The sequence below is a fragment of the Silurus meridionalis genome, chromosome 8 (assembly GCF_014805685.1).
Source record: "Silurus meridionalis isolate SWU-2019-XX chromosome 8, ASM1480568v1, whole genome shotgun sequence".
NCBI lineage: Eukaryota > Metazoa > Chordata > Actinopteri > Siluriformes > Siluridae > Silurus > Silurus meridionalis.
Window position 1 is genome coordinate 2,663,934 of NC_060891.1, and position 27,099 is coordinate 2,691,032.

Sequence of the window (27,099 nt, forward strand, 5' to 3'; positions counted from 1 at the left end):
ACAAGCATATGGACACGACGGCAATAAAAATGGACTCGCCTCGACTTAATGGACATTACGAAGTGTTTGACAGATAGTTAATGGCGCGATTTTCCGTGCGCTCTCCGTGTCCTTGCTGCAAAACGCCGGGACACAAGAGAAAGTGGCTCAATCTAGTCAAACTCGCCAACTCAGCAGACCCAACGCTTGAGATATGGCTTAACTTATGATATCTTTTTTTTTTTTTTGTCTCATAAGGACGCTTCTTCTCAGCCACCAACTTTTTTAGAGCACGCCATGAACTTCATTCGAGGTCATAGCATTTTGACAGCTTAATAATGTCATTTCCATTTAACTGCAGAGAGAGAGAGAGAGAGAGAGAGAGTTGCTCATTTCCCGTCTGCTAGTGTTTCCCCTTCCTGCATTTTATAATTCCTCTCCGGTGGTGCGTTGATTTACACCTTGGGGCATTTTTTTCATGAGTTTTTCAGTATTGCTTTTTTGGTTTTGTTTTATTTCTTCCCCTTAACTCTGTTTACCTAACGGTGGGTGATGGGTATCATATTACTTCCTCAAAATGCCTTCAGATAAAAATCTGCCAGATGTTTGGGAGAAACATAGATGCATAAAAGACAAGGTTTGGGTTATTTATATCATGGAGAATAAAATATCTTTGCGATCTATAAGAGTAATTCTGTTAACTACATGATATGGACAAAAGTATTGGGATTCCTGACTTTTCCAGCCAACTCCAACATAGGATGTCTTTGGCTGAAGTAGCTTTACATTTTCCCTTCCACTTAAACTAGTCAAGTCAAGTCAAGTTTATTTCTATAGCGCTTTTCACAACAGACATTGTCTCAAAGCAGCTTTACAGAAATTAACAGTGAAGGTGAATGGTGTGCATTTATCCCTGATGAGCAGCCGTGGCGACTGTGGCAAGGAAAAACTCCCTTAGATGTAATGAGGAAGAAACCTTGAGAGGAACCAGACTCAAAAGGGGAACCCATCCTCATTTGGGTGACATCAAGAGTTTGATTATAAATCTTTCAACAATACAGAACACTGGAGAGTGAGAACTAACATGAGCACTGGAGTATAAGATTATAAGTAATGTTCTTTCTACAGTCTTATACAGTCTTTATGGTTATAAAACTAGGAGACCCAAACTTTCTTCAGAGTTCTGATGTCAACCCTGGTGAACATTTTTGGGATGAATCGGAACGCTGACTGAACCCCAGGTCTCCTCACCTCGCCTACACTTTACCAACACCCTTGTGGCTGAATGAACACAAATCTCCACAAAAACACTCCAAAAACTAGAGGAACATCTTCCTAGAAGAGTGGAGGTTATTATAAGCGCAAATGAGGAATAAATGTGGAATTGGATGTTCAAAAAGCACATTACAATCTTATGGTCTATATAATGTATATATACCTGGTCCAAATCGATCTACAGAGTCATAATAGTGTTAAAACAATGGTATAAAAATCAATTTCCTGAACACAAATATGTACCACATTTTAAAGAATGTGAGTTTTCTTGATTCTAAATAAATCGTTGGATTTCACTGAGGAAATGTGATGAAAACGTTTTCCATTACGATCCACGGTATTATTTATTTATTTAATTATTTTCTAATGCTGCAATTGACTGTCCCCAGCATGGTGCATTTGATTAATCTGTTGCCTTTTGAAACGCTGATCCGCGGAAGACTGTAAAGACTATCGATTTTTACTCGCAGTTATATTATCTCTGTCTCACACAGTTAAGGCATTTCTCACATTCCCAGACAAGACATTTCCAACAAATCACATGCTTTGAACTTTCATCGACGCTGACTAGATGAGACGTCATATTACCGAAGTAATGTTTGAAATAAGACTGGGTTTTGCTTGAGTGGTTAAAAAAAAAGGACATGAACTAGGAGTTGAATGAATGCCTTGTCGATACAGTAAAACCCCGCTGTACGAGTATAATTCGTTCTTAAAAATTGCTCGTGTGTCCATTTGCTCGTATGTTCGAACTGATTTTCCCCATAAGAATGAATGTAAAAGTGATTTAATCCGTTCCGAGATCTCATTCGATCGCTTATTTCTGCACTTAAAAATTATTTGTAGCCTATTTTAACAAACAAATACACCACAAATTACCGTAATGTAAACATAATTTAACACTTACTCATGTGGTAGTGGTTGATTGCGAGTGTGAGACACACGTAACCTCCTCGGTTTCCATGGTAATTCTATTTACTTTCGTTTTCACAGCACCATTACTGATTTTCTTAGGAGACATTTTTCAAGATTTCTAGTGAAATAAAAATATACAACTGAAAAAAGTTACGTTTTTGCTGCACTGAACAATGAGAGCGACCAAATGATGCGTCATCAACTAAGCGACTGATGCGACCCTCTGCCGAAAAAGGGGAACCTGCAGCATGGGTTTGCTCGTGCCTTCGAAATTTGCTTGTGAAACAGAGTAAAATTTTGTGAGCAAGGTCGCTCGTATCTCCATTTGCTGGTACTATAGGTTGCTCGTACAACGGAGTTTTACTGTACGTCGAACGGCCGAATGCGGATGCCGAAACGGCGTCTACGGAAATGCATGTCAGAATGCACAGTATGAAACCACTTTGAGGAGGACGAGCTACAATGGCTGAGCCAAAAAACATAAATCTCATGATAGAGTGGGCAAGGTGAAATGGTGATAGCAGAAAACTGAAAAAGAAACATTGCCTGGACACTCGCACATGATACTTTTCACCACAGGAACCACGGCATGAAGGAGAAATGCAGGTCTGTCAGAAATAGCAAACTGCAACTGCCTTGTGGTTTAAAATGCTACTCTTCACTGAATCCTCCATCTTTATAACTACTGTATACGAGTCTGTATTTTGTATATTACTATATCTAGAGATATTGTTTGTCCCGAATAGTGCAATAACAACAACAATGTAATATTTCTTGGTCCACACATTACTAGAGCCAGCAATTTAAACTTCACTCACTTAATCCCGTATATTCCTGATAGTCTTAAGGGGCTGCTGAGTGGGCAACAGAGAGGTCAAAAGGGGAGGGTGGGTAGGTGGGACGGGGGGTTATAAGCGTAAAAACCAACCCCTTCCAGGTCAGAATGCTTACACATGAGTGCCGGCTGAGTCATCAGGTTCATAATCCTAATAACACACTTTGGTGAAATGATGTAGAGATCGTCTTGAAGCGCACCAGGTCATGGCCACGGGGTGTTTATCTTGCCCCGAGGAATCTTTTTGGCTGATGTTTTAATGTGCGAAGGGCATATTTATGAGCATGCAGTGCGCGGTTAATTCCGTGCAGCGAGCATTTATATTAAAAGGAGGAAAAAGAAGAGTCAAGGACTTCTCCCCAGGTGTTTCCTGGCCCGTAGTAGATATGAATTGATCCCCGAAATCTCAATCAAACGAAAGGCACGTACACTTCTTTTCCTCTGGCAGATGTGTTCATTTAAGGGAATAATAAGTAATGCAAAATGCGCTTCTAATATGGAGTTGAGTAGGTCAGGGTTATGGGCCATGGGTAAAGGCTTAAAACGGCAGTCCTGGGATTTGAACTAACAGCCTTCCTGTTAGAAACGCAGAACTAATGCCTCATTCAATTACAAGCCCTCTTGCTCCAGCAGATAAGTAACTCTGTGAAAAAATAACATTGATTTGAAAAGGAAGAGATGCATAATGCAAAAAATAGAGGGATTTTTACTGGTAGCAGCTCACGTCTTATAGGAAACGTGTATGCACCCCTAATACACCACGCTTATCATCCTCCAACATTAGGTGAGTTAGTCAGAATACACAGTGACAGGGAGGAGCTAGCAACCAGTCTGAAAAAAAAAAGGGTTTAAAAGAAATCTGTGAGTAAAACAAAAGGGTTTAGGAGGGATAATATATATATATATATAACATTTTTTGTTCTTGCTGCACAAGCAATGTGTTTATTCGTCCTCTAGTTTCGTCTGAAGCTCCATAAAGGATGATAATTAGCTCATTTACTCTGATATGATGTATATGTTGTTACATAGCTGTGAGGTTGTTAATTGCTGGAGAACTTTTGATAGTTGTGTAGTTACTAATGATGCGTCTGTGTTTTTTTTTTTTCTCTTCTTTTTTTAAAGCATTTCTATCTAGCAAGCGTGAGTCATGCAGGGTGTGTATTTATTTCCACTCTACTTTATCTAGCATGCTAACAATATCTGACTCATGCTTGTCAGTGTTTCTGACAGTCTGAAGATCTAAATATACAGATAAGATGATACAATATACAGAGAACACAGATCGAGTAATAAAAAAAGTACAGACAATGTGAGTAAGTGATGTACGTAGCTGGGCATCACTCAGTGGTGGTTGGGTTCTCTCCTGGTTCTCTGGTTTCTTTTCACTTTCCTAGAATGTGTAAAATATATGTATGGTTGTTTGTAATTAATTCATTGATTGATTGATTGATTGATTGATAGATAGATAGATAGATAGATAGATAGATAGATAGATAGATAGATAGATAGATAGATAGATAGATAGATAGATAGATAGATAGATAGAAACTGTGGTGTAGAGTGGTGTACATTGTAGTGTAGAGTTCAGTGTGTTGATGCTGATGCTGGCATTGAAGATACTGGTTCTAGTGCCAATATTTATGGGTCTCCTCTTGGATTCAGGGTGGTTGAACAGACAGTTGTGAGTCCCTGAAGATCTTGTGTGCTCCACGCAGTCATCAGCTGTAATGAATATGTTCAACGGATAGTAGTTGGATGCAAATGATGTGTTTGGAGGTTTTTACCACCCTTTTTCTTTTACACACCGTCGAGCTGCCATACCGCACTGGAACGAATTTGGTCAGGATGCTCTCAATCAGAAAATAGAAAACGTTAAGATCTAGGTGGAGTTTCCTTAGGAAGCACAGACTCTGTTGTACCTTCCTAATGAGAACTGTAGTTCTATGGTGCCAGAAGAGATCCTCAGAGATGTTGACACCCAGGAACTTGAAGCTGTAGAGACTGTATTGGACCAGCATATCTTCCAGTGTGTATTCCAACCTCAAGGTAAGAGTTCCTGGAATAGGCTCCAGATCCATCCAGGGTATTCAGAGGGAACAGACTTGGAGCAAATCAGTCCTACAGTTCCCAGAGATTTGCTTATGCTCCATGGGTGAACGTGATTTCTGTTTTTTATGCTTCTAAACTATGGAATTACTTTGATATGTATGCTTATTTTTTTAGGATTCTTAAATTGGGTTTTATGTTATGTAAATCGCCTTGAGAAGCTACTCTGAATTAATGATTGTTACCTGTACAAGAGAGTAACCTGAGGATCCAACTCCAGAACCTGCAATTGTGAGGCATTAACACTACCATCTGCACCAATATACTGCTCCATTAACAACAACACTTTGGTTAAACATAAAGATCGGCTCGAGGGGTTTATTGTATCAGTCTGTCACGGCCCACTGCCCTTTGTTCCTATTTAGAGAAGTAAACAAATGCCTATAGACAGACATAACGATAGCGGCGGTGTTCTTGCGACACCCCAGTTCACAACCCACATGCCTTTACCATCCTGTTTCCCGTCAACAAGATGGGCTTAAAATCCAACAAGCTGTGAAACAGCTAGATTACACAAGGATTTGCTAGGAGAAAATTGTGCTGTGCAACACTGTTTTAAACACGAGCACATTCACCTCCTGGAATGCTTTGGTGCTATTAATGGCTGTAAAAAAAAAAAAAAAAAAAGAGGTCCTGTGTGTCATTGTCACGGCAGTCTGTTCTTAATTGCTGAGCAATAGCGCATCTCAGTGGCTCCCGTGAGAGCAGGCTTGTGATTTTGGATAGTAATGCAAGGTGATTGAGAGCTACAAGAAGTATAATTTTGCCGTCGGGTGTCTTCATCCCCTCCGTTTTAATTCCCCGGTCGAAGATCGGCGGGGTAATTTGGACGGGGCCCCGGTGGAAGACACAGCTCATTACAGTGGCCTTGCAGGGTGGATGCAGCAAGCAAGGAACAGTAGTATTGATTCTCTGCCAAGAAACGTAATTTTGAAACCCTACGGGCGAATTCCACAGAAAGCAGCATGTCAGGGTGCAAACTCTCCTCTCATTCTTCTCCGTATTGACGTAAACGAGAGAAGTATCTGTGCTCAAAACTCCCAATTTATCCTGAGATAAACACACTGGTGCTGAACATCAGCCTTTCTCTAGTTCTCTTTGCACAGCCAGTATCGTATATCTGCACGATAATTACCAATCACCACAAATGGCGCAATTCCATTATGTCCGAAAGACGGTAAAAATTAATGCTGCACATTTGTGGATGGAAAGAACAAAGATGTCAGGAGTGAATCTCCAAGTTTAGTGAAGCACAGTTTGACTCCAGGATGTGTTCTAGTAATTAAGAGAAAATTACAGGGCTGTTACTCTGCTCTTTCTGTGCTGTGTTCATGTCTTGCATTTTAATTTTAAACAGAGTGCCACCGGTTTAACTCAAAGCCTATTAATGACTAATGAAGTGGACTGTGAACTCCAAATTCCCGATTTGTCTAAAGGAAGGCAAAAATATATTGCGAAATTCATTCATGCAAATTACAGAGCACGGTTCCTGACACATATTCCATCCATTCAGGTTTTCTTTGTCAGCACTTCGCAGCTTTTCGATTTTTTTCCTCAGTTCTCCGGATTTCAGAAATGTCCAGACTTCTTTATTCCTTTCTTTTATCCATGCGCACCATTCAGTTTCATGTTCCCATCACCCATCCATGGACTGATCGAGTTCAGCTGGTGAGTATGGGTCATTTTTTGATTTTTGATTTTATTTTGGAGGGAGGGGGGGTTGCTCTCTTGTTTTTTTTTAAAAAGGTTAGATATATTAATGAAATGTGAATTTCCAATGCGTTTTGGTTCATGATTTACCACACTGTCTGGCTTTCTTTCAATTTCTGCGTCCAACTTTTGCGACTGGCAGCGAAAAGGGCACCAAGTCAAAAACCTACTTTTCATCAGTGCAGAAAGGTCAAACCAATTTTTGTAGTTATTTCAAAAGCATCATTAAATGAATGCCTGGCATTTCTGGTCCTGTTTAAAAAGCTTAGCATGAAAACCAGCCGTGTTTGCACCAAACGGCGCACCTCAAAGTCCATGGCATGCCATTTATGTAAAATTCATAGGAACAAAAATGTAGCTTTGCAGAAGAAGGCGCAAGAATGTTGGAGGAGAAACAAAGGAAGATGTGACTAAATTAGGAGTTTCATTTATTTGTACCTGTTTGCTAGCAAAACCAAAGAAAAAGTAATCAACTAGCTGTCACAAACTGAATCAGATCATCACTACGTTTGGGATGTTATTATTTATGAATGCATCTAGAACACACTTAACTGCACTCCAATTAACAGCTTTGCATATGCTGCATATTACATTTTAAGCTCCAGTGACTTTTTACGTAAAAAAACAAAAAAAAGAAACACACCAGCAAAACATATGTGCATCATAATACATTTTTTCCTCTGTTACAATTGATTGAATGTTGGATCAGTTCATGTGGATCTGGTAATGGACTTCTTTGGTTCTGGAAGTGAGATTGGATAATGACATGAGGAGATAAGGAGAAAAAAAAATCCTAATCAATTCCTTAAAGAAACCATTAAGACGACTTTGGACTTCAATTCATACAAAAGGTTTTGTACTTAAAGCTAAAGTTCGTGGACACCTGACCATAAGATTGGTGTGTGATTTTTAGTCCTCCACCCTTCTGGGAAGATGTTCCACTAGATTTTGGAGTTTGCTTGTAGAGATTTGTGCTCATTGAGCTAAAAGGGTGTCAGTGAAATCATGTACTGATGTAGGTGAGGTGAAGAGGTCTGGGGGATGCCGTCAGCGTTCTGGCACACAATTGTATAGGACGTCTTCGCTTAAACTAGGAGACACAAATCTGTTCCAGCATGAGGATATGCTTTACATGGGTTGGAGTGGAAGATCTACTGCTTTAGAGCTCTGACTTCATTCCTACTGAAAATCTTTCACCTTCATTAATGACTTGAATCCAAAGCCAAAATCCAAAGACACACACACACCAACACACACACACACACACACACACACACACACACACACCTTGCTTTGAACCCAGCCTCATTATGTATTTGCTGTTCTGATGCGCTGCTCCACTGTAGTCACATGCAATTAGATGAGCCAGTCGACTTCTCAGCAGTGATGAGGGCAAGGTCCTTCTGCAAAATAAACGGGCACATCTTGAAACACACATTTTCCATTTTCTGCTTCACTGAACTGCTTGGCGACAATAATGTGAGGAATTATTTGGATATGCACGCCGGCTTTTGCTCGGGAGTTGCAGCTGAGTCTGAGAAGTCATCGCTTTCTGTTTTTTTCATCTTTTGCGGAACAATTGGCAATCGTTGCAAGGTCACCTCATCTGCGTGTGCTTGTTTTAATGCTTTTATTTACAATTTGTTTCAGAGGAAGAGTAAGCAGCAGGAGCGTAACATTGCGTCTTTATCTGTCCAATGCACAAATTCCTCAGTCCACTGTGCAGTGCTCTAAACGCATGTTAATAAATGTAGACCTTGTTTTTATTACTTCCTGTAGAATCTGAACATTCACATATAAATGCCCTGTAAATCTTGCCAAAAAAAACAACAAGAAAATACATAGAATATTGTGCCTCTGATTTGTATCTGTTTCAGTAGCCAACATATGCTATGTGGGTAAAAGTTTATGGACACCTGACCACTGATTTTTAAAAAGACACTTCCACATTCAGCTCTCGTTTGCTGGGATAATAACCTCCACTTTTCTGGGAAGATGTTCTTCTAGATTTTCGAAAATCTTATGATGTTAGTAAAGTCAGGTGCTGATGTAGGTGAGGTGAGGAGGCCTGGGGTGCAGTCAGTATTAACATTCATCCCAAAGGAGTTCCATAGGGATGAGGATCAGAGATCTATAGCAGGAGATCTTTCACTCCAACCCATGTAAAGCATGGCTTTGTGCACAGGGGCTTGTCATCCTGGAACAGGTTCGGATCTCCAAGTTCAAGTAAAGGAAATATTAAATGTTACGAAATTCAATGTTACGACGTCTCATACATTCGTGTGCCAGAACAGTTTTCGGAAGAACCACATATGCCTGGAAAAGTCCGGCGTCCCAATACTTTTGTCTATATTGTGTAGAACCTATTCTTCAAATTTCTTCTAATAACATCTTTATATTCGGGCTGCATCCCTAGATGAACAGAATTCGTGCTGCACTCACCAGTCGAGATTTGAAAAGTGCTTTGTATTGTTTAATGTGATCAATTATTTTGCGCAATTAAGGATGATCGATAGAAAAATCCACAACATTATAACCGCTCTATAGCCGAACGCCAATGACGTCAAAAATCCCTTTTAAAAAAAAGGTCCAACATGCCCCCAGGTCACCGTAAAAGAGCAACTTGTGAAATTCTGCTTCTCGTAACTGCTGAAAACTGCTGGCAATTACCAAAAGCAAGTCCTGTTATTATGTAAATGGAAGTCGTCGGCGCAGCTCGTCTTTCCAAGGCATAATTTTCATAAACATGGACCTTTTGCACATCACTCTTACCATATTTATGGCATATAAGTGCAAATACACAGTGCACTTACAAGTACAAGTCTTTCCTGAACTTTACTTCAGTTGTGTTTACAGTGTAACTGTATATACTTATTATCATGTGATATATATATATATATATATATATATATATATATATATATATATAGAGAGAGAGAGAGAGAGAGAGAGAGAGAGAGAGAGAGAGAGAGAGAGAGAGAGAGAGCAAAGAAGTCAAAAAGGAGTCAAAAGAAATTCCTTGTACATCTCACACAAATATAGTTAATCATTCTATGCCGTCGTTCTCCACTTTTCTTCTTTTAATATTATATGCAAAAAAGACTGAATGCATTGTTATTAACTGCGAATCATAAAACAAATGAACGTAATGTACAGAGGCTGAAAGTACAACATGTAATAAGAGGACGTGTCTATACAATGCGGTAAAAAAAAAAAAATATATATATATATATATATATATATATATATATTCGCACGTTGTTAATTAAGAGTTGGAATTAGTGGAGCAGTGCAGTCTGAGAGCCGATATAAAAAAAATTCCACATGGTTAAGCACTTCTCTGAAAAGCCAGGATCAATCAATAGCACTCACAAAACAGCCTACATCTTCAGTTTGTTGTAAAAGGAGAGGATTAGTGACCGCATGGTTCATCTTTAATGGTGAGGTCGTGTTGTATGATCTGTACAAGGCCCATCGTGCATACGGCATTTATATTAAGGGAATATTATATGTGAAAATGACGATGGGAGAGAAAGAAAAAATAAAAATATATAAACTGTGAAACATAAACTGTGTGGAAATGTACTGGGACGCCGGACTTCTCCAGCCATATGTGGTTCTTCTCCAAACTGTTATCACAAAGTCAGAGGCACACATTTGTACAGGTTGTTTCTAGATGAGGTCAAATTATATTTGCCCTAAACTTGAACTTGGAGACCCAAATCTGGTCCAGCATGACAATGCCCCTGTGCACAAAACCAGCTCCATGAAGATTTGCTTTACATGGGTTGGAGTGGAAGATCTCCTTCTAGAAAGACCTGACCTCAACCCTGTTGTACACCTTTGGGATGAATGTAAACACATTAAATGCACTCCCAGGCCTCTCACCTCATATCACTTCCTGACTACACACACTCCAAAATCTGGTGGAACATCTTCCCAGAAGAGTGGAGGTTATTATAACAGCAAATGGGGACTAAATTTGGAATGGGATGTTAAAAAAAAAGCAAAGTGGTCAGGTGTCCACAAATATTTATCCGTATAGTGTTTGTTTAAAGAGAATGACCTCTTTAAGCTTGGACCAGAGTTTTTATGGCTTTGTGCCTCAGTGGAAGAATTTATTTGTTTGTGTTTGAAAAACCAATTAGGGACGTTTAAAATGATGAGATTGAGATTCTCTGAATGCTGATCTTCTCTCTCACTAGCTGGAAAAAAAAAACATCTCCTGCTTACCCTTCACTTGTATGCCATCAGCTTTAGGGATGCAGGATTTGTTCCCCAGGATCAGACAAATCCTGCAATGAAAACAAAAGCAAATATTCCTGTATTTTTATTTTATTTTTTTTTCTGCCACCACATCTCTCCAGACACAATCTTATTCTTCTGGCTTTATGGGCTGCCTTTTGAATCTCTCCAGTCCTGCCTTGTACTTTGTGCATGGTTTCAAATAAATAGACTGCCTTCTCTGAAGCAATGAAAATTTCTGATGCTCTGACAAAGATCAATCTTGCCTGAGAGCTATAGAGTCTCGCACCGAGAACCGACACAGCAAGCTCCATTTGAGCCCACACAATATCCATCCAGCTCTTCATCTTCACTGGTGCCTTTTAAACCTGCATACCGAATGTGCTACATAAATAAAGACCATGGACAAAATGCATTCACGTATGCTTAATAAATAGATAAATAAATAAATAAATATTGATAAATGAATGTCTCGTACTCACAAGCTTGAGTGTTTGAGTGGCGTACTGATAGTGTAGCAGCATAATGACCGTTCTCGAAAGTGCTTGTCCTTCAAGCTCAGAGATGACTGCATTAGATCTGTGTCAGGTTTTCAACGTGAAATGTCAGAGAGAACTGGGGGGTAGTGAGCATTTTCTTAGCTCTCTGTCCAGACAGGAAAAAAAATATGCACTATATGTCTACAGAACTACCGAACTTACCATCAGAAGAAATCTCCAGCGGAGGCATCACTTAAGCCGTTAACATTAATCAATGAATTGCCTCTCACTTTTTCAAATGACCTGCACTTATCAGCCTTCATATCGCTCTAAGCTAATTTTATAAAAAGAAAGAGCCTCTTTCATTACGTAGCATTTCAATTGTGAATATGGAATTGAACAATCTATGGAGACTGACCCATTCGCTTAAGTGCTTACATTGTTATTTAAGGAGTGTAGTCCCATTTGTTATATATTCATCCAAGAAAAAGAAAAAAAAAAAAGCTGGCAGGGAGAAAAACTCAACTCGATCTCTGTTGAGCCTCATGTGCTATCCTTCCGCTAACATTTTTATTTTATTTTTTTAACTCTGTCCAAAAATCCAAAAAATAAATGGGATTGATCACGAGAGCTGACGCAGAAGGTGCCTTGTGTTTCATACTGAGTGGACTTGTTTTGACAGGTCTCACTTTCGGGTTTTGGATTTCAGCGCCTCTGTATAACAGAACAGGCAGCATGGCAAGGTTCAACTACAGAGGTGAACTGAAAATCAAAATACAACGTGAAATGATAAAAAAAGAAATAATAACAAAATGGCAGCCAAAAAAACATTTGAGTAACCTGAAAAACGAAAATATGTAGCAGGGGCCAAAGTATCAAACATATATATATATATATATATATATATATATATATATATATATATATATATATATAAATAAATAATGCTTTGATTTTATTTTTATTGATGAAGCATTACAGCTCTATTAGACCTTGTTAAAGCTCATGTTACTGTCCAGTTGGAGCTTCACAATTTTTCCAAGTATCTATATATATACTGTATATCTATATATCCTTAATGTGGTTTGTGAGGTGGACTTCTACTGAAAATTGTCCATAACTGTGAATGTGTTTGCAAATTCATTTCATTTTTAAGCACTTACAGAGGACAAATGAAAGAATATCTGTGCACAGCGAACTCGATTTATACCTAACCTAACTGATACGTCTCCATCTGTTAGACTGCACTCACGTATACAAGCATTAAGAATTGAGAAACACGGAAAAAGGACGTTTTTCCAAAACAGAGTGGAATTTTGCTATTGTTTGGTGAGGATAAAAGTTAACTAGTGGGCACTGATCAAAGCAAAATTCAAATTTAAATTGTATTTGTCACATACATATTCATATAGAGTATGATATATTTTGTGAAATGCTTTTTATGATTGTCCAACTTGTAAACATGAAAGAAATACAATATATGATTAAAAAAAATTGAATAGCAATACAAATAAAACTAATGAAATAATAAATAAATAATAAACATAAAGAGTAAAGTGACAAAAATAAATAAAATAGTATGAAAGTATAAAAATATATATATATATATATATATATATATATATATATATATATATATACACACATACACTAGCAAAAAAAATATATACATGTACATACATACATAAATTAACATTAACTATGAACTATGATGCTGTTAGGACCTAAAAAGGTGAAGGAGTCTACGTGTATGGTATTAGTAATTCTAATTAGTTATTATTTTTAATAATAATTAGCAATGGAAGATTGTATGTCAGGAAATCGACAGCAATATGACACCAGGCACTTTCTTGTACCAGCAAGATGTTGCAGAATCTAAAATTGATTAAGATACAGTTCTTTTTAAAAAATCACTAAAGGCAAACATACTACATGCTCACATTGTGCATTTGATTTCTTCGTCTGTTAAACTCTGAATTATAAACCAACTGTAGCAGTGGGAAAGACACCAAGACGAAGCTGTATGTTAACAATGCCAGATGGACTTGTTTATCAGTGTTCTCCATTATGTCCCATTGGACTCGAAGGACTATACACAATGGTGAGACAATGTGTTCGGAAACCGTGTAATTAGACATTAGAATAAAATGCAAATAAGTGTAAAATAAAGCTAAACTTGCACACTGGAGCGCTGCGAGTTTTGGCTGATTTTGAAGAACTTTATATATATAGAATAGAACAACGAGCTCCCTCCAGCCAGTAACTCCAATTTTATGGCCAGAAGTTCTTTGTTTCTCACAATATATTTTGTTTCAGTGGTCATTATTTTGCAGCAGAAGTAGGCACAGGAATGCCATGGCATTAAGGCTACATTGCACTGGCTTCATTTTCAGAAGCACCTTCCTTGACTATGAATCAGGGGGTCAGGATGTGTGAGAACAAGGAGCAGGAAAAGAGATGGTTCAGTGGCTGACTCTGAATTTTGGATTGCCTCAGGGCTTCGATGGAACAATGAAATAGTACCCTCACTAAACTAACTCCAAAAAAGTGAACATTTAAAGAGAAAAAAGAAACTTCAGAATTTAGGAAATTCACTAAGAGGAAATTTGTGTAATTGACATGTAATTAAAACACTAGTAGGCTCAGTAGTAGATGTTGCCCACTACATAGAGACTAACGTTTATTTTAACTGTCTTCCTGCATAGATCAGGTTCCTGCATAGCTTCTTAAGGTTCTTGAGATTTTAGGAGTTTCTCAATATTTCATTGAGAAAATGTTTTTTGTCTCGTATTCCTGGAAGATAAACGCAGTTGCTACACCTTATGCCATGACAAGAAATTATTCAAAATGATCTATGTGGATATGAATGTCACTAACTAATTATTTTATCTTGCTCTTTAGGTGCTGCAAATAAAGCAAGTAGTTTTCACCTGCCCTCTTTTTGGAAGTCTCGCTTCAATGTTGTAGTTTTGAATATATTTTCTTGTGAACTTCTTTCATGTACTCCTCCATAATCCCATTTTAAGGCCAATATACTGTATAGTCTGTCTAGAGATGAAGCAGGAAGCAGGACGCGATGCAATTGTCCCAAAGCTAATATTTGGGTAATAGCAAACATTTTTGGCATCGCTGCTTTCTATGGCAGAGGAGTGTCTGGGCACGATCCAAATTCAACCTTTTAGACAAAACAGATTTCCACATTTTTATCAGCAAAATAACACCTATTATTGCCAACTGCTGGGGATATTCAAGAGTGCTTCGGTTTTTAAAGTTTTATATAAGGAACGATTTTACAATTTAACAAAAATCTCCAGGCTCAAAATCTTTTTGTTTTTATGCTACTTTGGGCCAATCGGCTGCCCAGTGAATCATAGAAGGATATGAGTGTCTCTGAGTAGTGTTGAACAAGTAGACAATTAGAATTGGGATTTGAAGGACACAGATTGTGTAAACAACACTCTCCAAAGGGTCATCAAGGTGGTTTGTTCAATCCTTAGAACACTCCAATAAACCAGATTATCAATAGAGAATGACAGGATAACACTTCAACAATCAGGGTATTCATCTTATCGCTCAGAAGTGATAAAAACAGGAAGAGATAATAAAGAAGTGCTACCTAAAAAGATCTGTGGGGGGCAGGACCTCTTCTAGAGGGGGCCAGATTCCCTGGAGCACATCCTTCTATGCGTTTCTCATGATGACACAGAGTCATGCATCCAATTTTGCTAGGTCCACGTGACAAGGTGAACTCTTGGAGAATACCCGAGGCAGCGTAGGAAAAAGTAGAATCCAAGTGCAGGGGGTTTATTCAGGGGCAAGTTGAAAATGAGACTCTGCACGACAGCTCAAACAGCATTATAAGGCGTAATTAACCTACAACTCTAAATCACAAAAATAAAATGCAAACCACAATGAGACACTATGGATAATGGCTATGTATTGCAAAGCACTTTCTGCAACCTTTCACAAAGAGGTTTAGGGAATTTATTTTTATTTTCTTTTGTGGAATCATTATAGGACAAACTGCTGAGTCACACTTTTGACAATTTCTGAATCCGAATCAAGAAGAAGATTCAAATCGAGATTGCTGAGTCGCTTCTTATACTGTTCCAGAATTTTGTATTACTGCGTTTTAATTGATTGATTGATTGTTTTATTTATTTATTACAATTTCAACGGCGGATTAAGCAGCAGGTGATTTAGGTGCAGCCGGTTTGGCGAACCATGAAATTCCCTAAGATAAAATGCTTTGGCCCGGTCCATGATTTGTTTATTTATTTACTTCTTTACAGACTTTAATTAAAAGATATGATCTCCCCCCTGAGCTCTTATAAACTTTTAGCGCACTATATCAGCAGGTTATCTCTACAGGCAGAGCCGGAGAGGCCATGCCAGTGTGCGCAGCTGTGCCAGAGTAAAACCTTTCCATGAGCATTCCAATCTAGTGACCAGGAAGAGCATCCATCTCCTTTCCCACATTTTTCTAACACTAATCCTTGATCTAAGAAGATTAAATAACACATGGATGTAGAAAAAAAAGTAATAAAAATAGCATAAAATAGTATTCATGGAAACTAAGAGTGGTTTGCATTATATTACCTTTGTTATTTGTTTATATTAATGTCATATACTTCATTATTTTATTGGCTTATGATTCTTTTTATAGTATTATTAAAGGGGTGAGTACTGAAGGAGTGTAGACACATTATTGTTATTTCTTTTTCTTGGTTTTTCTTCTTCTTCTTCTGACTAAACAGTTGTTCTAGAACTCTAGCAAACCATCAAAGCAAAAATAAGTCTCATTTTGTCAGTAATGTTTAAGGTCATAACTTTTAAACCCGAGATAAAACATGTTAAGACCCTCCATAGCACCCGTTTCCACTTAAATAGATCTTTTGTCTCTTCTACTTTCTTTTGCAATTCCATCTACAATTTCTGCTCAATCATAACCAAATTTGGCAGGCCTCATCTCCCTAGTAAGCCAAACAAATATTCAGAATACTCCAAACAGTTTGCCTGTAATTGGACAACAAATCTGCAGTGAGGCTGTATCTCAGCAATGAACTGGCGCAGAGTTTGTTGGGCGCATTCTGGACCGTGACTTGAGGCTATGCATCAAATTACAGCATCATATCCTTGTCAAATATTGTCCAATTTTCATCAGATTCCAACAAAATGTTACCATAAAAGAGGTTTTCCAGTAACACATTGGCAAATACAAGAACACAGGATGCGATGCTCTTATCCAACAACACTGATGAATGATCACAAATCTTGCCCTGAATGTACCCAAGAGGTTTCATGGCTGTGTATCTGCTGTCTGATTGCATAGACAACAGCTGTAGCTTATCTATGAATGTGTGTTCCACACAGTCTGGCTGCTTGGCCCTAACATTCTGCTTGCAGCTTTATTTTTACAATGTTTTGGTGATAAATGTAGACCTGTTAAAACTAGATAGCTAATCGTGTATGGAGTAGTAAGAGTTTGAGTCCTGTCTCTGGGCCTTCAGTAACAGGAGAGAGAACAGGAAGCTTATTGAGAAATGCTTGTGCGCATGCAGCCCTTGGGTATGTGAACTCTGTGGTTTGAGCCCATACATGATCTTGAGCCTTAAGGATGTATGGTGTACAATAAAAACCCTGGAAAAAACCACCATGCATCTGAAAGCCCTAGTGGCTCAGAGGGATGACCGTATGTACCTGTAATGTTTATGTCCAACTTCAAGTCTAATCCTGTATTGTATTACATCCATCAGTATGTGGATTATACAAAAAATAAATCCCTAAAAAATGTAGTTGGTGTTTAGTGGGTTAAACTTGTTGTTTGATGTCAGTGCTGACAAATTTCCCCCTAGTAAGTGGTATAAAATGAATAGAAAAAAGTGTATTTCTATAGGAAATTTCTCTTTTTGCTGCCAGAACTGTATAACAAAAAAATATATCTTCTAAAAAACAAAACAAATGGTCTGCTATGATGGTTTTTAACATCTAGAACTATCTCAACTATGAAACCTCTGCTGAGCGAGTTTAAACCGACTTTTTTCTGACTGTTTTTTTGGGCAGACGTTTTTTTTGTTGTTGCGTTGTACTGAGAATTACTTTTCTATTCTTAAGTAATATCAACAAACATTAAAGCTGAGACTCAAAGCAGTGATATAATGCATCAGAAACCATGACTAACCACTAGACCACATGCTTCATCTTTAATATACTTCTATCCAGCAGAATATTAATGCAAAATAAACCTTATAATAATTGCACACTTTGTCAGCTCTGATGGATCAGTGGGTAAAATGTCTATTCCTTTCATAGACTTGATCTTCAGCCTGTGTTAGTCACAGGTACTGTATATGGTACTGAACTGGGGTAAATTCTGGCAACGAACAAAAACAAAAAAACAAAAATTAAAAATAAAGATAAAAAGAACAGTTTATCTTGAATAGCAGCTAAACCCTTCCCTAAAGCCCCGGGTCTGTAAAATCCAGCAAAGTATAAACAAGTGTGAGTCTTTAGCCCTGAGCCTCAAGCCTTCATTACCCTTCAAAAGAGTCCAAATTTTATGTTAATTTGAATATTGTTCATATTTAGAGGTATAAAACAAAAACAACCCCCTAAAAATAGGGCAGTCATCACCTCTGATGGCCCAGTGGGTTTAACAGCTGTATTTCTCCTAGGCAGGAACCTCAGTTTGTCCTGGATGATCATTGTTTACAATCCAGGGAGTATCTGGCAGTAAAAAGCAAACAAAAAAGGAGAAGGGCATGAGGTGTGAGCATTCCTCTATGCTGCAATCATTACTGTATGTGTCATGAATAACAACTGAGCCACGCCCCACAGCCTGGGATCTATAAACTCTGGCAGAATAAAAAAAAAGTAAGTGAGTCTTTACCACTGAGGCACAACATTGCATTGGACCCTTAATGCAACGGATTATCATTAGCTCTGATGACTCAGCATTTTTAGTTAAACGTTTATACCTGTGTCAGGTATGATTTTAGGTTCAAGTCCAGTGAGATACCTGACTCAATCAGTGCAAATAAATAAAATGGATATGTGGTGGGAGTGTTTCCACCAGTGTTGTGCTAGTTACTAAGAAATTAGGGTAACGCACCATACGGTAACGGTAACGGAGTTACTTTATTTTAAAAGTAATGCGTTACAGTATTAGTTACTGTCAAAAGTAACTGCGTTACAGTAGCACGTTACTAGTAACGCGTTATTGCCCAATACTGGTTACCACTGAGCTGCAACAGTTTTGTGTGTCTTTTTTAAAAAGTTATCATCAACGACAACAGAGCCACAATCTTGGAGTGGGAAAAAAAACATGAGAGTATCTTTACCATTGATCCACTTTACCTTTTAAACAATTCTTGTCAGGTTTAAGCACCTTCTGTATCTATCAGTCTACAGTCAAATAATGAACAATTTTCTTCTGGGATCAATAACGTATTCTGAATCTGACAAGGCATTGGAGCTTTACCACAGAGCTTCAAAAGTTTATAATGAAAAGCAGCTGAGCCACGTCCCACAGCTCAGGATCTGTAAAATCTGGCGGAGAGAATAAAAAGTGAGAGGGTCTTTAACCACTGAGCCACAACACATTAGTATTTTAGTGTCATGGCAGGTCAAAGTTGTGTGTGAAATCCAGCAGAGGGTAGAGGTGTAAAACAAAATACAAAATCTCATCAACTCTGAAGTTTCAGTGGGTTACGTATCTCGTCTCAGGTATGAGCCTGAGTTTGTACCTGTGTGAGGTATGATCCTTGGTTTAAATAGTGAGAAGCTGGAAGGACTACCTTAATATGAAAGTTAAAAAAAAAAATAGCAAAAGGATATGAGGTGAAAAAGTTACCACTGAGCTACAGCCATTAAATGTCTCCTTTTTAACAGTTTATCATGAATAGTGACGGAGCCATGCCCCACAGTACAGGATCTCTAAAATCTGGGGAGAGCAAAAAGTGAGATATTTTACCACTGAGCTAAAATGCTTCATTAACCTTTGAAAAGATTCGGTCTGGTCAAAGTTTTTTATTAAATCTCTCAGCAGGTAGAGGTGTAAAACAAAAGATAAACCTCAGCAGCCTCAGTCAGTTAAGTCCAGTTTTTCACTCAGAGTTTGAGTCCTTGTTCAGCTGATGTAAATATTTTGAGCTGCTGGGAGAGGTGTAAAATGAAGAAATCAGTTACGCATCCTTTCTGATGGCTCATTGAGTTATAACCCTCGGTTTGTACCTTTGACCTGAGATACGACTCTGTTGTACAGTATCATTCTTTATCAACAAAGCCTGCTGGTCATAGTGGCTCAGAGGGTTAAGAACTATACAACTTTGCGTTTGTTAACTATGGATGAAATCCCATTTCAGAGCTTCTGTCGCTGTGTTTGTCATTGTCAGGATTGTTGTGTCCTGATGGTATTAAAAAAATAATAAATTCCCTAAAAAAAGGAAGTCTTTACCAGCCTTAATGTCTCAGTAGGCTAAGACCAGTTCCATTCATTGTCCTGTTTCAAGTCCTTTTTCATATAGCACTGGGCGTTTATTATTTTTTTGGTGGATTTTCAATAATTTCTTTCTCAGTTGGTTTAAAACAAAGTCCTCGTGTGGGTCTCGGTGACGTTCAGGTAAAAGCCTTGCTGCTGAATTTAGCAGTTGCTGGTTCAAATCTGACATGAAGTAAAGACTTGGGGTAGTCTAAAGGTTGTTATCATGAAGGAAATGGGTGTTAGTAACCCCGCAAAAGAAAGTGGGTGTCAAGGACTGAAAGAAAATGGCAAACCGAAACCACTCCATTGAGGATTAGAATGTGATAGAAATTAAATTTAAGAACAGGGATGAGGTTATAGCTGAGCCATAACACTTTAACGTTGTTTAAGCATGGCTTGAGCCTAAGCTTTATGTTAATAACCTGCTAAAGCAGGATCACAGTTAGCTCTAATGGCTCAGTGGGTTTAATGTCTCTCTCTATATCAGACTCAGCTTTGAACCTCAGTTCATATGTGTGTCAGATATGATGCTTGGTTCAAGTCCTGAGAGGAGCAGAATGTACTGGACTTAAAAGGCAGTAATATATATATATATATGTGTGTGTGTGTGTGTGTGTGTGTGTGTGTGTGTGTGTGTGTGTGTGTGTGTGTGTGGGGAGATCACCTTACCACTGAGCCCTGATGCTTTACTATTGTTTAAACACGTTTTGTTGGGTCGAAGTTTTATATTAAACCCAGCAGAAGATAGAGGTGTAAAACACAAGATAAATGTCCAAAAAAAAAGGAAGTCCTGAGATGTGTTTAGTGACTTTCTGGTAAAAAAAATGTGCTTCTGTGCTTAGGTTTCTGGTTCAAATCTGGCCTGTGCTCATACGGCGAAGTTTTTTGTTGTTGTATATTGAATTCAGCAGCAGGTAGAGGTGTATAATGAAATACAAACCATCTTAAAAATAATAATAATAATACAAAAATGAGGCTGTTATCATCTCAGATAGCTCAGTGGGTCAAATATCTCTGTCTGTGTCAGGTATAAACCTCAGGTCGTACCTGCACCAGGTCAGGTCGTACCTGCACCAGGTCAGGCCCCAGTTCAAGTCCAGTGAGGAGTAGTAAGTACTGAAATGGATAAGGCAGTAAAAAATAAATCAAAATAGTGTGAGGTGAAGACATTATGACTGACCCATAATGTTTTCTTGTTGTTTAAGCTGTTTTGTCAGGTCTTAGTTTTATTTTTAATCCAGCAGGTTGACGTGTAAAACACAATAGGAGCCCCCTTAAAAGAATGTAAGTCACTGCTTCTGATGGCTCAGTTCAAGTTCACTGAGAAGCAGAAAAGGATATGAGGTGAAAGTGTTTCTACTGAGCTGCAATGCTTGTGTCCCTTTTTCTTAATAATTGATCATGAATAACAACTGAGCCACTCCCCACACCTCAGGATCTGTAAAATGTGGCAGAGAAACAAAAAAGTCATTTCAATAGTCTTTACCACTGATCTACACCACTTCCTTACTTTATAAAAAAAGTCTTGTGGGATCTTAGCTGTATGTTACATTTGGCAGCAGGTAGAGGTATAAAACAGAAAAATACCCCCATAAAAACACAGCAGCCTTCAGCTCTGATGGCTCAGTGGGTTAAATGTCTCTCTATATCTACCTCAGGTTTGAACCTCAGCTCATACATGTGTCAGGTATGATCCTCGGTTCAGTCCAGAGAGGAGCCGAATGTACTGGACTTGAAAGGCAGTTAAAAAAAAGAGACAGGATATAGGAGGACATGACCACTGAGCCATAATGCTTCTTTATTGTTTAAGCAAGTTTTGTCAGGATTGTTTTACTTTGAATCCAGCAGGTAGAGATATAAAAATTAATACTAACACCTTTGAAAATTCAACACTCATTGCTTTTGATGACTCAGAGAGTTAGTTCTTTATCTGTCTCAGGCACCAGATCTGATGGCTCAGTGGGCTAAATGCCTATCTACATGTTTATTATGAATAGCGACTAAGCCACACCCCACAGCCCTGCATTCATCCAGTCCATGTTCAGGCTTTGACCTGAGATAGGACTCTATTGTTCTGTAGCATTAAAAAAAAAAAAAAAAAATGCCTAGAAAACACTCAACAATGCTGGTCCCAGTGACTCAGTGGATTAATGCCAGTACCACTAGCTGTGGTTTGAGTCCTGTTTCAGAGCTTCACGTCTTATCGGTGTTGTTGCTCCCTGGTGGTATAAAACAAAAGATAAGTCTCCTAAAAAAACAAGTTTAATTTCAGACATAATGGTTCAGTTGGTTAAGGCCTGTACCTTTCAACATTTACAAGCGATGCCTAAAATCCTGGTTCATGTTTTTTTATTGCAGTTGGTATAAAAGAAAAGATCTCTCTAAAAAAGGAGGGTCTTGGTGGCTTCTTAATGTGCATGGGAGTGGGTGTGGAGAAAGTGGTGCTTGAGGGTTGCATGGTGAGTGGAGTGGAGTGGAGTGAGACATGAAGCCAACAAAAATAAAAATAAGATCATTGAAATGAAGGTGTTTTTTTTTACCCACTTTATATGCAAAACGCAGTAGCAATTCCTGATCAATTATCCTTTGAACAAGGGAACTGGCAACCTCTCAATCCTCCAATTAAGCCACTGGAGCTCAAAAGCAACTTCTTTCAAGGAACTTTTCATTTTTCTATTCTTCAGTAATGATAATAATTAAACCAAAACCATTACTTGGAAAGCTCAGATTCAAACTAAGGAGGTCATGCATCAGAAACCATGATGAGAACCACTACACCAAAGTAGGACATGGAATCCAAGTGCAACCAAGATTTAACCAGCACACATATAAGCCACTGGTGCAGACAGAAGACATGCAAAACATGTTTCATACCTCAAACATTAAGGAACACAAACACAACACCATCATCCTACTGAGCTTTGAAATGTTTTGCTGGAAATGGGAAAAAAACTCTCAACCCATGCAGTCTCCAAACCCAAAGTGATCATTCAAAGGATTCACACCACTAACCTCCTAAGCCACTAACACAGTTAAGCATTTGTTTTTTTTTTCAATGATATATTTTTTAAAATTAATGTAAAATACTTGCTGCTCTGTTCATGAATGATCTAAACTCAAAACATCGGTACTACAAATCTGATGAGCCCTTGGTGTTATATGCCCTGAAATTCAACAGTCAGTCACCAAAAATGGGAAACAGAAAAAGACTGGGCTTGAGCCAGGCCGGTTGGGGATGTACAGCAATGGTTTTACAATTGAGCCACACCATAGTAAAGTCCCCCATGCTTTTTTTAACAGGCTTGGACCCGAGGTGTGATGTTCTCTTGTGATTTGTGATGTGGTTGAATTCTTGTACAAGTGTGTATGTGCGGGTGAGATTAATAAAAATTAAAATAAATGAATAATCTATGTGTCTTATGCACAAAACTTGGTCCCAATGAGGTTTAAAGCATGGAGTCAGTCTTTTTCCAGTATGTGAAGTTTATTCTGTATTTTGATGAACAGCCTTTTAGCAGCCGTGTCTGCCAGAGAGCCCACAAATGGTCACATATGATGCAATCAGTTTTAAAGAATGTCCAATGTCCTCGATGCAGATTTTACTGGATGAAAGCTGGACTGTGGGGTGTTGTGAAATAACTATTCATTATTAAATATTTCTTAAGAAAATAAATGTTGTGAAATGTTGTGTCTCAGTGGAAAAGCTTTTGTTTTTGATACTCAGAACTTCCAGAGCCTTTGCACACACAATATCTTACACCTTCTTAACTGTTATCTGTATAATCATTTTGCACCAAACTGTTTCCGGGTCGTTCCGCAGTCTTTAGTCATCATCATCAGATAATTGTGGATGAAAGTTAATTTAAGTATGTTTTCCATCTTTTTTTTTTTGATATCCCAAATTGTTTTTAATGGGCATCTGGAGAGTGCGATCTGTCAGCAAAGCCTCCAAACAGGAAGTGAGGCTACATCTCAGCAACGACAGCTAAATTTGTGACAGCACCTCCTACTGGCCAAAAGTTATAATAATGTGCGTAAAATATTTACATCTAACTGCCATTATTTGGAGCAAGTCTGTGTGCTTGATTTCCGGAATGATAATAATAATATTAATAATAATAATTTAAAAAAAGATAATTATTATTATTACTTTGATCATTTAATCATTTTAAAGTTAAAAAGGTCCCTGAGAATTTCTCGTATAAATCACTAGACCGATTTTGTCCCCCAACTCCAGCGATGACTTCAAATCCCTCTCAGCCTTTTCTCCATTATTCATTCAGCCTCCACATTTTTATTTTTCACTCATCTGGCAGATGCTCTTAATCAATTTGTGCAGCAGAATCCAATCACAGACCGAGCTGAACAGTTGCAAGTTAAGTGTCTTGCTCAAGGACCCAGCAGTGGCTCTCTGTCAGTCCCGGGATTTAAAACAACCTTCCCGTCACTTAAATGTTAAGAAACCACTGGGACTTTAAATCCATTGGCATTTAAAGCCTAGCAAATGTATATTATTATATCAATCATTGCTCATTGTGCTGCAAACAGCATGACCGCTGACCCGAAAGATCCTGATCTCTGCAAAGTCATAATTGTGTTTTGGAGGAAGAGCGAGCAGGATGATGCCCATTTGCATGGCTTCGTGGTTCGATACTTGGCTGAAAGCCACACTCCATCAGACAAACAAGGTTACTGGAAGGACTTATGTCTCAGACGCTTTGCAACTGCCGAGGGAAAATGATCGATCATTTGATGATTCATGACTTCTTATTCTTCGTTTTTTCTTTAGAATGTGATATCAATTTTGGCTGTATTTATGCAAAAAATGCATATTACAAATAAATTCATATTGCGAGATTTCTTGGGGACCTGGACGTCACGTCTTTACTGTCCGTGCGGTCGGAAAAAGCGTGTTTAAATGAATTGTGTGTAAATTATTTACAGACATATTCGAATTCTATGTTTGTTTTTTGTATTCATTGTAAAGGCAGATCGTATAAACGTTGGTATAATAAATGTAATTATATATATATCTATAAAAATACAGCAGTGCTCTTGACTATATTTGAGCAGACAGGAAAACTGTTCTAACTCATATAATCATTATTTACAGCAAAGAAATATGAATGGATTTGAAAATGCAAATATCTATTTATCTGCCTTTAACTGTGCATGTAATAGGTTGGCTCATATTCTTATTATGCTGCTAGCTAATATATTCATCACTAAAATACTGACTGACAAACACACAGTTACAGATCATACAGATTGGCACTAATTCTGCTCGTGCACGCACCCCATGCACAATTGTTATAATGACTATTTTATTGCACCAACATGGCAAGCTATGGGGTGTAACTAAAATATTGGCTCACAGCAGAAGACAGACCCCGGCACGGATGATCCTATCAGTTCAAATCCCATCATATTTCTTCTTTTTTTTTGGTCTTCTATTTTCTTTTTGACATTTTCGTTGCCCTTTATAGAGCTTCTGTCTTTCTACGTTCACTTTCCGAGCCGAATGTATAGTTTTGTTCTATATAGTGAACTCATCATACTGATGAATCAAATGTATCAATTTTGGATTTTCTTTTATTATTGTGTAAAAATAAGAAGGTTTGACGCACGGGTCGGGATGTGACGCTAGATGTGAAAATGGAATCGTACTTACTCGCCTGCCATTCAGCATTTTTACACGTCGCTCTTTGGTGGGGTTTTTTTATATTAGTGACACACCAGGAAGCACTGAGTTAATTAAATGCATAAGTGCTTTATTGACAAGCAAAGGACGTAGTGCAATGGAAGCTTTGAGAAGATAATTAACTTTTGGTGTTTTATCAACAAAAAAACGCTTATACTCTGAAAATTTGTTGTAGGAAGGACTTTTATGCATGACATTTAATCTAAAAAAGAACTGCACTACTTCTATACTGTACACCATATTACTCTTTATTACGGATGACATTAAATAGAAGGAAATGTTTCTTTGTAATGAAATGTATGCTTTCTGACAGGATGTAAAAGTAATGAGTATTTTATCGAAACGTGTGTCTGCGTGGAAATCTTTTCTTCCTAAATGAATGACCACATCACAGTAAAAAAGTACAAAATTAACATTATATAATGTTATATTGTTATTACAGTTAAAACGATGTATCCACAATTATAGCCTATTAGTCGCACTTGATCTCAAACCACTAGGAAAAAAAAAATCTGAATTCAGACCAACGTGGAAAGTTGTAATTTAGTTAACAAATTTGCACGACCGAGTCAGACCGAGTCAGACCGAGTCAGGCATAAACATCTCAATAAAATTTGATGCACCAAAAATATTCCTAATGAAATACATCAGATAGAAAGTCGTCCTCAGAGATACGGAAAAATGAGGGACATTCGTGTCTATGAACACGAATCAATAGATAACATTGCGTGACTATATCACGGAACGTCATCACGTAATGCTGTCATCCTCACCACTCGCTTCCTAATGATAAGAAAGAAAGAGTTAACCCCACATATGTGTTTATGAGTCGGGTAAATGTAAACCAAATCTTAAAATCGATTGAATCAGTGGTAATTTTTTTTTTACAAATACGTGTACTATTTTTTTACAGAATTCAAATCCAGCTGTTTTAATCCTGACCCTTTTTCAGATGCCACGGTTTCCTTCCACCTCTGAATAGTTGCACTGGCTATGCAGGGATGTGATTGTTGTTTCGACAATATACAGGTGTCACAGTCAGGATGTATTCATGTTTCACTCCCAATGAAATGCACCACATCAATAACTAACCTTGACCAGATTAATGAATTAATGAATAACCTTGATTAATGAATATTTGGAAACTAAAACACATTTAAAAGTCAGTAGAATTCTCCTGTAGACGTATCGCAAAAGCAATTAAATCCTGCTTGTGGAAATGCACTTGGTAGTGCAGGTGAATATTTTGTGCCTGTAACCCGAGCTGCAGTCGGGTTGATGGTGTTAGACTCCCTCGGTTTGAATCATATTGCATTTTTGACATTTCCATTGCCCTTTATGGAGCTATCGTTTTGCCATTTTCACTTACTAT